This window comes from Schistocerca piceifrons, chromosome 5 (assembly GCF_021461385.2).
Source record: "Schistocerca piceifrons isolate TAMUIC-IGC-003096 chromosome 5, iqSchPice1.1, whole genome shotgun sequence".
NCBI lineage: Eukaryota > Metazoa > Arthropoda > Insecta > Orthoptera > Acrididae > Schistocerca > Schistocerca piceifrons.
Window position 1 is genome coordinate 686,327,392 of NC_060142.1, and position 16,276 is coordinate 686,343,667.

Sequence of the window (16,276 nt, forward strand, 5' to 3'; positions counted from 1 at the left end):
TAAGGGCAGCATCGCTGACCTTAGGCCCTGTGCAATATCTAATCTGATAAATTGAAGCGCAGCATCGCTGACCTTAGGCCCTGTGCAATAATTAATCTGATAAATTGAAGGGCAGCATCGCTGACCTCAGGTCCTGTGCAATAATTAATCTGATAAATTGATTCTGGGAGGAAAAGCATAGGAAATATTGTTTCATTTGGAATGATTCATTCCTAAAAAAGAAGATTGCTTTGACAACAAAATTGTTATGGGGGCATTTCTTGAACAAATTAATTACAATTAACAGATGTTATTGGCTGAGCGCAATGCTGCTTCATTGCCTTATTTAACAATATACCTCGTCCCAAACCGTGACCAGAGACCCATGTCGACGCTCGCCGACTCCTCACACACGACTCCTAGCACTGCCTGAGTGCAACTCGCAGCTGAACTACATGCTCTCGCGACTCGCTACGTACAACTACTGCACTCACGCGCGGTCAAGCGCAGACTAGCAACGATAAATAACTCTCTGGTCAGAGATTCTGTCATGCCTCGCCATCACTGCTACTGAATACATACGTGTTTCATAACCCTCCACTGAGGGGGGGGGGGGGGCAAAAATTTGGCAGCGATGGTGAGTCATTTGGACTTGCTGTGAGCAACAACTTTTTTTTCTTAGTAATTAACTTTACAATCACAGAATATTCAGATGTAGATCACGAAGTAAATGTGGTGCACATGCACCGAGTACAAAATATATGTACAATGAGTACAAAACAAATGACATAAGTGCACACGCACTGAAAAACTCTTTAGTATTTTCACAACAAATAAACATAATGGCAAAAAATCATGTTGACAAGTGACTTAAGTGCACATGCACTGTAGTTCAGAATATATGAGCAAATCAAAATGTACATACAATGAGTAGTAATCATGTTAGAAAATGACAAAAGTGCACACACACTGAAAAACTCTTTAGTATTTTCACAACAAATAAACATAATGGCAAAAAATCATGTTGACAAGTGACATAAGTGCACATGCACTGTAGTTCAGAATATATGAGCAAATCAAAGTTACACACAATGAGTAGTAATCATGTTAGAAAATGACAAAAGTGCACACGCACTGAAATTCAGAATATATCAGCAAATCACAAAATTTATATACCATAAGTAGAAATCATGTTAGAAAAATGACAAAAGTGCACACGCACTGAAATTCAGAATATATCAGCAAATCGAAATGTACATACAATGAGTAGTAATCATGTTAGAAAACAACAAAAGTGCACTCCACTGTAGTTCGAAAAAAAATGTATAGGCCAAGAATACAAATGATGTTAGCAAAAAATGATTTTCACTATGTTATAAGAATTAGGATAGGAAAGGGAAGGATTGCATCATGGTTGTAGCACTTTAGGTTGCACGCAGCTGCACTGAAAGTCCATGTCTTTCCACAGAAGTACAACACCAAGTCAGGCAATCTGCAGTTCTTTTCCCAGAAGTATTTATCAGCGTACCCAAGACACTGAAATGTCGTAGTAATATTCCATGTTAACATTTTGGCAGTACATCAGGTACACCAAACAGTGCGACCATAATACCGTCTCCATCGCTCACGGTGGTGGACACCACGTCGTGTCAACACCACGCTGTTACAAGGTACACCAACGTAGAATTAGTGCAAAAACCAAATATAGTGCTCCATGATCAAGAGGATATACAGGACAAATGGATATTACAGTAATTCAGGGTAGTTAGGTCAGAGAGTGAAGGACATTAAGTCACATACTAGTCTTCATTGGTAATTACATTAGTAGTTTGCGGCATTCACAGCCCAGTTAATGAACATTTCTGTACCATGTATGTAGTATTACAGAAAAATATTCATTAATTGGTTTACAGACAACATTGTCATTGGTCATTTCAGTACTGTAATCAGTAGCGTTCATTTCCCAGTTACAAAGCATAATCAGTAGCATTCAGTTCCTTGTTACAAAGCATAATTAGTAGCATTCATTTCCTAGTTACAAAGCATTATTAATCATTGGTCATTTAAATATAGTAATCAGTAGCATTCATAGTTCAAGTGACATATTATTCATAGCTGATCAGCATTACTCAGAACTCTCTTAAACTGGTATCATTATTTGGGACTGGTAATACATTTTTTTGTTAGCAATGCATTGCTTTGGGTAATTATAGGGGAAAGCATGAAAAAAATTGCTTTTGGGTTGTTGCTGTAAATGAAAATGTGTAACGTCATTCGTCATGAGTCTGCTGTTGCAAGATTATGAAACAAGTAGAGTATATGTAATCACATTCATAAATGATATAGATTTAATGAACAACTGCTTATAGCACATTAATTTCATAAATAATTTCTCCTGCGAAAATATACAGAAAATGGATTATTAAGCTGAAAGAAGAAATGCATTTTATGCTGAAAAGTAGGGAACTTCGAATTAACAGGTAGTGAAATGTGTATAAAATGTGTTCCATAGCTGTCCTTTCCAAAACCTTCCGTCATTATACTATGCAATAGAACACCTGCTGTCAAAGCAAACTGCAACATATACTTAAATAACTACATAGCATAAATACATAACTTCAACAATATTCTCATCTGTAAGGAAAAAACTTCATCATCCATCACTTCACTATCATAACTCCATTATTATCATCACCTGTAAAGAAAAACTTCATTACCCATAGTAGCATATTCTTCATCATTATTCATCAGAATTCATTATCATCTGCAAAAAAATCACTTCATTACTCATTACATAACTATTCCTTATCTCTAGCATATTTCATCACTAAAACTAAGACATGTAGTTCTGTCTTACAGCTTGTATCAATCGCCTTGTATTCTGAAAGAAAAAATTAGTTAAGACTGCCATTCTACGATGTGTATAGTATATTCCTGTTAATGCTTGTTAATCCTGATCCATTTACTCTTCATCACGAGGTTTGCATCTTCTTTCGTTCATTCCGAAGATGAAATTCCCATTTCTGTTTAATTTATTTCTTTTACGTATCATTTCTTTCTGAAATTGATGAAAAAAGATTAATGTCTTGCATTTACGTCATATACTCACTAAATAATGACTGGTTTATGATAACATAATTAAGCATACAGCATACCATGACAGAAAACGTAATATGAAAAAAAAGACAGTGTTCAGATGCAAAAATGTACACAGAACATCACAATGCAGCAGCAAAAATGTAGAACAGTCACGATCTTGAGATATCATAGGACAAAAATGTCAAAGTCAACTGGTGTGTGTTATATCTTAATTATTTCACAGTGCATATGAAAACAATCGTACATACATAAAAAAAATGATGACAAGAAATGTGACCTTTGAGTTCACCTTGTATGTTGCATAGTTAGTAGAGGCGAGAATTAAAGACTTTAATGGAGAGAGAATTTAATAAAATTAATATGTCACTAGATAAAATGCATAATTATTCATAAGATACGTAAGTTTCTCTGAAAAAAAATGTGCACAGTCTGATATGTAACGACAAGAAGAGCGACCTGCTAACCTTACCTTGCCGGGCACTTGCCAAGAAAAATGTGATAATCATCAATAAGTAGTCACAAAAATATAATTGCAGAAATAGTCATAAGTGTGTAAATTCATCTGGAAAAATATGCACGGTCTGATGTGTAACGACAAGAAAAGCGACCTGCCATCCTTACCTTGCCGGGCACTTGCCAAGAAAAAATATGATAATCATCAGTAATTAATCATGTGAATATAATTGCATAAGTGATCATAAAAATTACTAAGTGGCATCATAGCACGTTAAATCATAAAGTGTCATCATTCAATAAAGGGTTTAATATTGGAGACATGCTGGTTGCCTTTACTTTTTCTGGTTCTCAGAGTTTCGACGTGTACTACATTGGGGTGAGGAATGCTGCGAATCCGATATGGACCTGCGTATAGAAGTTCAAATTTACTGCACTTACCTTTTATTCTGCTGGATAAATAGTGAGTACGTACTAATATTTTCTGTCCAATGTGAAAGTCACGGCGCATACAAACTTGTTTTTGCTGTCTTCTCCGGCGCTCTGCGGCACGTTTGATGTTGTTCAGCGCAATGTTAATTATTTCATGGTGTCGTAGTTGACGAGATGTAGGAAAGTTTACTAATTCTGTAATTTTGTTAGGTGGTTCATCATTTTTCAGTATAACAGACGGAGATAGCATAGTGGATTCATTTGGAGTGGAATTAATTACATCTTGGGATGAGAATATGTGTGTGTCCCAATCAATATGTCTTTTGTGGCAGTATATTCTACACAGTTTACCAATTTCTTTCATTAATCGTTCACAGGGGTTCGAAGAAGCATGGTACCTGGATATATAGATCGGAGAAATGTTTCTAGTTCGTAACATACATGTCCATATAGCAGAACGAAATTGTGATCCGTTGTCAGAAATTACTTTCAACACATGCCCTACATGAAATAGAAAATGTTTTACAAATGCTTTCGAAACGGTTTTAGCAGTAGCTTTGCGTAACAGAGTGAAAGTAACAAATTTTGAAGTGAGTTCAACAGCGACAAAGATGTAGCAAAAACCTCTATTAGTTCTGGGAATCGGACCAAAAATGTTTACAGCGGCCATATGTCTCAATTTAACAGGTACAGTGGGATATAATGGAGGAATATATGAAGTTGTGTCTGACTTAGCTTTCTGGCAGATTTTGCATGACGCTAAAACTCGTCATATACGTTTCTCCATGTTGGTAAAATAAGAAAACATTTTCTAGCTCCGTAATGTGCGTAACTTAAATGAGTATACCAGATTAATTTGTTAACCAGTTCGTCAGGAATGCATAATAACCAATTGTTGCTGTCAGGGTGAGAGCGGCGAAACAGAATGTCATTGCGTACAGTGTAATGGTTCCTAATCGTAACATTATTCTTATCTTGCCAAAGGTGTTTAATTTCTTTCCATACGTTGTCTTTATTCTGCTCTTGTGCTATCTCCTGTAATGACGACGAAATAAAATTTTCAAATGCAACTTGTTGAATGTACATAACGCTGAAATTTGCTTTGCAGAAGTTGGTTGCCACGTCTTGCTGATTGTTGCTGAGAGAACGAGATAGTGCGCCTGCTACAACATTTTGTGTGCCGGTAATGTGAACAATTGTAAATAAAGCTTCCATCTACTTAGTCTGTCGTGTGTAAATTTAGCTGAAAGTAAAAATTTTATCGCTCTATGGTCTGTGTAAACTGTAGTGTGTCTCCCATAAGGAAAATGCCGAAATCTCGTAAATGCCCAAACAACACATAATGTTTCAAGTTCAGTAACGGAAAAATTTCGTTCAGCAGGTGACAGAATGCGGCTTGCAAATGCGATGTTTTTAATTACTGTTGAGCCATCTTCTTCAATTTCCTGAAAAATATGTACTCCTAAAGCGGTGTTAGAACTGTCATTGGCAATGGAAAAATTTCTGGTAAGATCTGGGTGCGATAAAAGTGGTGCATTCAACAAAGCATGTTTCAAATAACGTTGTGAACAAAATTCTGCGTGTCAAAATTATTGCTTACGTTACTGGAATATGCAACCTGTACTGTATCTGGTCAAATTCTATCGTACATGCTGTTATTTACGGAAGGATGTTGTGGCATATCCACTATTTGAACTGTTCTGTTATTTCTTCCTGACGTATTACGCTATGGATGACACCTACTGTCTGGTTCATTCATGATAACATGTTGTTGCTGATGTTATTGCTGCTGAAAAGATCGACTGTTATTAAATGTATGCTGAAATTGTGCTCATTATTTTTACGTCTGTCATGATAATCATTTCTATACGGTGCATTTGCGATAGGAATTGAAATAGTGTGTTTCTATACGTAATTATTTCTTTGCTGCTGTGCATTACTATTTGTTGTAGCTGAGACTACACGTGCACGCAGCGAAACATTAGAGTTTGGTTGACCTTGTGGGGCGGCGGATGTATAAGTTTGTAAAAATATAATTTGCTGTTCTGATTGCTGTCTTTTGCCGTTCTCAACACTGGCTCTCTATTTACTCCGTGACCCCCAGAAAGTGATTTAATAAAACTTGGAGCCAGTAAATAGATATCCTAGTGCCCACTTTACCTGAGAATGTTCTTATAGCTGCAGCTTATAGCTCTGAGGAATTAGGAGATTGTCCGGGATTTCTAATCAAAAACGGTTTTCCAAAATAGTTGAGTATATTCTGAAATTCACTGATAAATACCACAAGTATCCCTACAACCTAACTAACAGAGCAGTTCAGAGTCTAATGCGCTGATGCAACTATAAATGTCCGAATTCAATGTTAAAAAGAATGCTCGCCATAATTTGATGAAAATACTTCATCAAACGCCACGCTAAATTTTTGGTAGAATGTCTGTCCCGCGACGGCACGTGAAAATACGACGGTACGCAAACTGAAGCTAGATAATGAAAATCATCCCAGAATTAACACTTCACATAAAATGTTTTCATGGTTCCGCGTATCTCTAGTAACTTAATACGGCACCCGAGGCTGTTTGTAGCAGATACACTGACGCGACGCGACTACCGACACAGATGGCGTGTCATTCAGCGTCTGGAGAGAACTGGGGCCTTGCTTCCTCGCGCAGTGTTCTTATATATAAAGCCGCGGTGCGGACGGCTGAGGGAACGCCTGATCTTTCCGGCTCTCCCGACTAGCCGCTGGGCTAGTAACGCACCACTTCAAGATACATAATAATTTATAGCTTCTTTGGCTGATGGCCGAAGAAGCTCTTAATTTAAACGTGCATTCAGCACGCAGGTAAGTATTGATAATAAAATTTTGACGTGGCTAAGTTAAATATTTCGGGCGAGAGAATTAATCTAATTACACAGCACGCAGCCGATGAGCTCTGAACTGTCCCTTTTGAGATCCGCTATTGCTATAATTTTATAGGTATTAAAAAGAAACTTTACATATCTTCATAATCATAGCGGACCTCCAACCTATTTAAATCTAAACATCCTAGCCTTATTTACTAGCCTACTTAATCTATCTTGCTTCCTTCAGTTTTGAGACGAAAACCAGAAAATCATGAATTTCCACTAAAGTCTTAATTTGTGAAATCCAAAGTACTGTTTTTATTAAATCATTATGAAAGATGAATCTAAATATAAATTTTGAAGTCTCTAGCTCTGTTCTGTTGCGCCAATGATTTTTCCAGAAAAACGTCCAAATCTCGGAAATGGCTGAAGTTATCGAACTGATATTTAACACACATTAATTTAGTATTATTTCTGACATGCTAGAAAAGTTTTAGTTCATTTGCTTGATTTTTAAGGTATTGCGCAACATTTATGAGGTCAGAGCTAGTTACAGCAGACTGGCTGGCACACAATGGAAACTGATGTGAATTTACTACAGTGTGAGTGGGCTGCTTCCCTACATCACCCTCTACTTAAATTTTTTTGTTTATGAATGTTAATGAAGGAAAAAAAAATTTAATTACAAAAAGGGAAGCAAGAGTACAGTTTAACTCCCTATGAAAAATCAAATTGAAATATAAACCGTAGAAACATTAAAGAAAACTGATTACCTACATTAATTATTTAAATTGTAGGCACGTTCACTGCCTTTTAAACAATGTCATTACTCAAATTTTTAAGCAAAGTCAACGAAATATTTTGGCATACATATTGCCTTTGACAAACAAACACATACAAATTGAAAAATTATGAAAATCTTAGCTACATTAAATACATTTTTACATACACAAATTCAAAGAAAATAACATGACAGATAAACAGATGATTATCTCTTAGCAGTCTTTTCTAAACCTGAAAGAAAAGTTCACAAATAATTTTTACACACGTGGTTGTAGCCGCTTTGGCTGGCGTCCTACACTTCCATTCACAAGGGTAGACGAGGGGAAGTTGCTATGGTGTGCGTCCTTCACGTTCTCTCTAAATTACATGGGGGAAAGGGGAGGGGTCACTGTGAGTTGTGTCCAAGTCACTCCACACTTTCGCACAGCTACCAGGCTGCCATTATCTGGTTTGTCCTGTAGAACAAACAAAAAGAGTGCCTCAGACTCTGTTCACTTATTATCTAAGGGTGGGTCACAATGAAATGGGGATATATACATTTTATCTTCCAATATTTTGCTGGAACAAAGTTAACAGAATTTTTTTTTTTCAATTCTACTCTCGTGGTTACTTAATTGCCATAAAATCGGTAAACAAATGGTTCAAAACGCCATTAGTCACTTACAAGAGAAAATTTTATGCTCAAGGCATATAATCATAAATCCTATTTAATCTGAATTTATTAGTTCTGGGCCGGAACACTGAACCAATGCTCGGTACATTCCTGACAAATCTGCATTTTATTTACTTAACTGACTCATCTTTGATTACTTTATTCTTAGAGATAGTATGAGTATGATTAGTGGTTGTTTTCTCAGCTTCCATGTACATGTGAGTAACTTTTGGTAATAGTACAGTTTTGAGTGTTCAAAACACACTACGTTTAGTTGACTACTAAATCCACTTATTGGTCCTCTGCTGTTGCCAGTTCCACATTTGCAATTAGGCATTTACTTACTTTGAAGTGTATTTATGCTGAGCTAAAATAATGTTTCACGTCTGTCATTATGTACTTACTTACTTTGCTAGTGTATGAACTTAAGTAATACTCACTCCATTTAAATTTAAAGCATAGGATAGCACTTTTACTTCATATTCATAGTGTATTGCAGCTGATTAGTTTGCTCACGTGGCAATCCATTTCCACTCGATCGGATGCTGAAACCTCAGGTAGTCTCTCTCGGACCTACCACTAAAGTGCATCAAGTAATTATGGACGAGCGTAATGCTAAATTCCTTAAACCTATAGGACACCATGAGCTGCTCTGTCTCATCTAACATAAGGGTACCTATGGTCGCATTCACGCCTCCAACTCATAACCTCAATATGTGTAGGTGTATCCTGTCACACACTACACTAAAATAATGGCCAGCTCCAACCTTATAAATACTTCAGGGACGTGTCCTTCACGTCTCAACCACAAACACTGCTCAATTCTATTACTCTGCCTTTCCTTGCTACACCAGGTGAGTTAAATCTTACAACTTATCTGCATATTTTTCATCACTAAGCAATCCCTTTTATTATTAATTAGTTAGCTCTAATGCATACACTAGGTTTCACTACCACTTCAGATCCTGCTTGTACATGAATTCATATATCTTTTTAAATTACTGTTGGTGGACCATTTCCAATAAAACAACACTTTGTACTTACTATATTACCAGGGTACTATACATAATTGTTACTCAAATACATTTGTATCTTAATTACGTCATACTTCTCTATTGTTTGTCACTATTAGGTTTGTCACATTAGGTATTTTTTTTCACTAATCGGTAGATAGAATGGTTACATAACTCATGGCTTGATAGCCATGACGGAAAGTTTTTGTATTAGAGAGTAAGCGCCGAAATTTTGGTGGATAGGAAAGATGAAGAATGAGTGAGACCTGAAAAGGAAAGAAGATCTCACACAGCTGGGACTGCACAGCTGCCACACTGTGTAGAGGTTACAGAACAACCTCCTCCCTACAGCATTCTTTAGTTTAATGCTGTAAAGAAGAGTTAGAAATTTTAGGTGGATAGAAAAGATGAAGAGTGAGTGAGATCTGAAATGGGAAAGAAGATCTCACACAGCTGGGACTGCACAGCTGCCACACTGTGTAGAGGTTACAGAACAACCTCCTCCCTACAGCATTCATTGGTTTAATGCTGTATTGATAATTATACCGGAAAATTTAGTATGTGAAAGAAGACGTCGAAATTTTTGTAGATAGGAAAGATGAAGAATGAGTGAGACCTGAAATGGGAAAGAAGATCTCACACAGCTGGGACTGCACAGCTGCCACACTGTGTAGAGGTTACAGAACAACCTCCTCCCTACAGCATTCTTTAGTTTAATGCTGTAAAGAAGAGTTAGAAATTTTAGGTGGATAGAAAAGATGAAGAGTGAGTGAGACCTGAAAAGGAAAGAAGATCTCACACAGCTGGGACTGCACAGCTGCCACACTGTGTAGAGGTTACAGAACAACCTCCTCCCTACAGCATTCATTGGTTTAATGCTGTATTGATAACCATACCGGAAAATTTTATGTGTTGGAAGAACATGTCGAAATTTTTGTAGATAGGAAAGATGAAGAATGAGTGAGACCTGAAAGGGAAAGAAGATCTCACACAGCTGGGACTGCACAGCTGCCACACTGTGTAGAGGTTACAGAACAACCTCCTCCCTACAGCATTCATTAGCTTAATGCTGTCTTGATAGTCATAACGGAAAATTTTAGTATTTGGAGAGAAAAGGTCGAAATTTTTGAGGACAGGAAAGAGGAAGAATGAGTGAGATCTGAAATGGGAAAGAAGATCTCACACAGCTGGGACCGCACAGATGCCACACTGTGTGGAGGTTATAGAGCAACCTCCTCCCTACAGCATTCATTAGTTTAATGCTGTAAAGAAGAGTTAGAAATTTTAGGTGGATAGAAAAGATGAAGAGTGAGTGAGACCTGAAATGGAAAGAAGATCTCACACAGCTGGGACTGCACAGCTGCCACACTGTGTAGAGGTTACAGAACAACCTCCTCCCTACAGCATTCATTAGCTTAATGCTGTAAAGAAGAGTTAGAAATTTTTGGTAGATAGAAAAGATGAAGAGTGAGTGAGACCTGAAAAGGAAAGAAGATCTCACACAGCTGGGACTGCACGGCTGCCACACTGTGTAGAGGTTACAGAACAACCTCCTCCCTACAGCATTCATTAGTTTAATGCTGTAAAGATAACCATAACGGAAAATTTTAGTATGAAAGAAGGGGTCGAAATTTTTGTAGATAGGAAAGATGAAGAATGAGTGAGAACTGAAATGGGAAAGAAGATCTCACACAGCTGGGACTGCACAGCTGCCACACTGTGTAGAGGTTACAGAACAACCTCCTCCCTACAGCATTCATTGGTTTAATGCTGTAAAGAAGAGTTAGAAATTTTAGGTGGATAGAAAAGATGAAGAGTGAGTGAGATCTGAAATGGGAAAGAAGATCTCACACAGCTGGGACTGCACAGCTGCCACACTGTGTAGAGGTTACAGAACAACCTCCTCCCTACAGCATTCATTGGCTACCTATGAATTTCTTTAGGTCAATCACGTTCCTGAGACCTAAGAGCTTCTTACTTTTAGGGTACTCTAGCCTATATGCATTGGCATGTGGTTTTCCTATTATCCTGAAAGGTCCTTGGTATACAAACATGAATTTCTTGGTTTCTGCATTTACTTTCCTCGATTTTTCTTTGGTTTTGACAAGCACTAATTGACCTATTTCAAAGCTAGTAGGTACAGCTTTTGCGTCATGACGCTTCTTCCTATCCAACGCTCTTTTTCTCATATTAGCCCTGGCCTTTAGTTTCTTCTCGTCTGTGGATATTTGCGTTAGAATAGGGAACTCTACCATATCTGCAATCACATTGTGCGGTTCTTGGCCAAACATCAATTCACAAGGTGCAAAACCAGTTGCATCATGTCTTAAGTTGTTAATTACATTCTCAAAATACTTAATGTGCTCTGCCCAACTTGAGTGTCTCCGAGCACAATAAGTTCTGCAAAGCCTATTCAATTCCCTCATAATACGTTCACTCATATTTCCTTGGGGGAAATACGCAGATATTTTCAGATGTTTCACGCCAGCCTTATCTAGACATTCCTTAAATCTATCAGAAGTAAATTGAGGTCCATTGTCAGACAGCAAATTCTTCGGAACGCCAACGTTCACGAAGAAATCTTTTTCCAACTTTTCAACCAATGTTTTTGCATTTGCTCTTTTAATTGGGTATAGCTTAACATATTTACTGAATCCATCCACCACAACAAAAACATGGGTGCAACCACCTCTCGAAACAGGAAGAGGGCCAAACAAATCACAAGCCAATAATTCTAGGGTTTCAGTTGGCTCTACTGAATGCATATCCCCTTGTATTCTGGTGTTGGCAGCACGGACTTTCTGGCACACTACACACGATGCTAGACGCTTGGCCACACGGCGGTACATGTTGTCAAATACAACCTTCTCTTGTAATTTTGCAATGCACTTCTTTGCACCGTAGTGCCCATACCTCAGGTGTACATAGTCGATTAGCACGTCTACATGTTGTGAGGGAAAGCACAGCTTCCACTCAGAAACACCTACCTTTTTCCTTCTAAACAGAATTCCTTTATGCAAACAATAGTATTGCGAAACCTTAGGATAGCTCGCATTTCCTAAATAGCTCTTTACTAATTTCAGTTGGTCATCTGCATTCTGCTCGCGTCTCAAGTTCTTAATCACCCTCTTTAATGCACTTTCTTCCTTTACTTCGTGCAATGCAAACATTCGAATTTCATTTGGGTCTGTTGCTGTAATTCCTGCGTCATCACAGAGCTCCGCACTTCTAGATAACCCATCAGCTACCAGATTGTCTTTCCCTTGAATATATCTAACCTCAAGGTCAAACTGCTGGAGATACAATGACCATCTTACCAAACGAGCATTCCTCAATTTACAGGTCTTTAAAAAGGTCAACGCCTTATGGTCACTGTAAACAATTATCTTGTGACCTAACAAATACTGCTCAAACTTCTGTACCCCAAATACAATTGCCAACGCTTCTAGTTCTGAGATGCCATAATTTCTCTCTGCTGCCTGTAAAGATCGACTTGCGAAAGCTATAGTCTTGTGCACTTCTCGTTCGTTCTCTATTTCTACTTGGAATATCTCCACAGCTATACCATAGCCACTAGCATCAACAGACATACAGAATGGTTTTTCAAAGTCAGGATGATGCAAAATTGGACTATTAATTAAAGATTGTTTAAGTACCTCAAACGCCTGTTGACATTCTGCTGTCCAAACCCAAGGGGTATTCTTTTTCAGCAGGAGGTGAAGACAGGGAGCATTAAAAGCCTGATCACTAACAAAACGTCTATAGAAGCCGAAAAGACCGAACATTGATCTCAATTGCTTCTTGTTTCTGGGAGCCTCAAATTTTTCAATGACTGCTAGCTTGCCTGGGTCAGGCAGAATACCTTTTCCACTTATTCTATATCCCAAGAAACCTATTTCTTCTTTAACGCACTCTGTCTTTTCAATCTTTAGTTTCATGCCACCTCTCTCAATAGCCTCTAACACTTTCCCTAATAAAGCTATGTGTTCTTCCCAGGTAGGAGTTGCTATTAATAGATCATCTACGTAAACTGTTATTTTATTGCTTAAAGCTGGTCCTAAAACATGGCACATCACACGTACGAAGGCACAAACAGAGATATTAAGTCCGAAAGGTACCACACGGTATTGGTAACAAACTCCTTCGTACAAGAAAGCTGTGTACTTCCTTGAATTTTCCGCCAGTGGCAAATTCCAATACCCACACGTGATGTCCATGGACGTTAAGAATTTTACTCCCCGGAATTTTTGCAGTAACTCGTCCATGTTCTGCGGTCTATCACTTTCCCTAACCACTATTTCATTCAACCAACGAGCGTCTAAGACCAATCTGACACTCCCGTCTCTTTTTGGTACAACAACAAGAGGATTATTGTACTCACTGACCGCTTTTTCAATCACACCCCACTCTAGCATTCTCTGTATCTCCTTCCGAACTGCCTCCTTCCTAGCTACATGTATTTGGTATGGCTTCCTGAAAAACACTTGGCCGGGTTTCACTTGTAATTGACATTCATAACCCTTGACTATGCCAGGTCGATCCGAAAATACCTTATGATGCCTTTTTAGAACCTGTCTCAGTTCTTCCTTTTGATTGTCTGAAATCCTATCGATTTCCTGCAATTTAGCTTCTATTTTGTCTAAAATAATTGCTTCTTCTTCTTCTTCTGTGTTCAGCTTATTGTCATTAAGATTAACATCCTCATCCCAATACCTCCTATTCTTCAGAACTCGTATAGGCAGCTCCCAAGTTTCATGATCAGTTACTACATGTTTATCACTAAAAGGTACTATAATTACTCCGGTTATTGGCAAGACCATTTTTAACTGGCTTCTTTCAAAGTCAACAACACTCTGATATTTTGACAAGAAATCTATGCCAATTAAAACCTCAATACTGAGATTGTTTACAATTAAACATGGATGATCAACTAAATTACCATTAATGTTAAAGGGTAGTAAAGCTTCTTGCTTTACCATTTTTGACACTTTGCCAGTAGCATCAATTATTCTTAGTCCTGATACCCTCATTACAGTAAGTTTGTCTTTACCAGGTAATGCATCAAAGAAGGACTGAGATATTGCACTCACCTCACTTCCACTGTCTAAGAGACAACGTACATTGATACCCAACATATTCACTATTATTATAGGGTGGCTTATTCTAGGTTGTACAGGTGGTTCCTCACATTCATCTAATAGTTCCTTTTGGATTTGTCTCCAACTAAAGTGATCAACATCTATCTTCATTACATTTAGGTCACAGTGTGTAGGGGTTTCCTGAATTACATTTTCAGCTGCCTTTTCCAGTCGATCTATTAATTTTAAATCGAAACACCGCACGACTTCATTACATTTAGTTTGCTGAACATGACCCAAATTACTGTAGTCTGAGCTATTCTGCGCCTCCAGACCGGGCATAACATTAGTTACAGCTACACCACTTTCACCATTATCGTCGGTTTCCTTCTCAAATGACAACTGGTCACAGCTACTGGGTTCATCGACCCCAAACAGCCTACCCTCTACATTCCCACTTATCTCCTGTCCTAAATCTATTAGTACATTATCAACATCCTGCACAGGCACTTTAGATAAGAGCACATCATCCTCATCGTAAATATAAGCATGAATTTCTTCTGCTTCTTCACCTGACAATTCAGTATTTTGTAGCTCATCCCTACTGTTACACTGCTGCGCCTTCTCTTTCTCTTCCCACTTAGAAAGCGTCTCTAACACGGTATCTATCAAATACTGTGAGTGATCTAATATTTCTGTTGTATCCTTAGGTGCTACCGACTCTTCCTCCACATGTTCAGTCTGAGTATTCTGATCTGTCTTACCAATTCCCTTAACTACTGGCTTAGGAAAAGTAACCGCCTGGTGAGCGCCAGTGTCCTCATAGACGGGAACTAGTTTTCCTGCCTCGGCCTACTGCTGTTTCCTTTAGTTTCATTATAGTTGACTGGCACAGCCTTACTTTCCGTACTGTTGTTTACATGCATATTTCTGTTTGGAACAAAATTATTATCCCTTGGATGCCATTGTTGGTTCTGATAATTATTTCCCCAATTCCTACCTCTCTTAGGATGGTGAACACCTACTGTTCTGATGTTTACATTGCCATTTTGCTCGTTCCTAAAATTACTATTATTATTATTAGCATTTCTATTATTACGTGCTTGCTCCTCATTGGCAGCAACACGTTCTACACGTTCCAAATATTCAATGAAACGATCCAGATTGTCTCTAGGGGCTGATATAATTCTAGTTTGCCAGTACCATGGCAGTTTGGCTTCCAGACCTAGTATAATCATTTCTGGTTTTAGCTTTTCCGCCAAGTGTGACAAACGTGAAATCCATGACCTAGCAAACTCTTTAATGGACTCCTTTCCTGCATTGAAGCGTTTTCCACTCCAAAATTCTCTCAACACTTCATTTTGCTTATTGCTAGACCAATACTCATTAATGAAAGCTGTTTTAAACTCCGCTAATGTTTTACACTTCAACATAACATCAGCTGACCAACGCATAGCGTCACCTGCTAAATGGCTTTTAATAAACGAGATTTTCTCTCGTTCAGACCAAGTCGGTGGAATCACATCTTCAAAATCGTTCCAGAAATCTAGCGGGTGGATATTTTTATCTGGATCGAACCGCAAGAACTGCCGACACCCGATAAAAGCGGCGTTTGCAGCTACAACTTGTTGTACATTACCATTACCAGAAGTTACTGAAGCTACTTTACTCTCAATGTTAGCAATGTTAGTACTTATATTTTCTACTTTCATTTCAACATTATCTACTCTTTGCACAATATGAGTAGTGTCAGTTTTGATTGCTTCTACTTCTGCTTGACATATGTTTACTTTTATATTAACATCTTTAAATCTATCTGAGCACAGTTCAGACTCCGCCTCGATCTTTTCTGTTAACTTGTGCTCCAGCTTCGCATCTTCCATTTGGAAGTCTTTGCGAACCTCAGCGACTTCGGATTTTATTGTCTTATACATTTCAGAAAA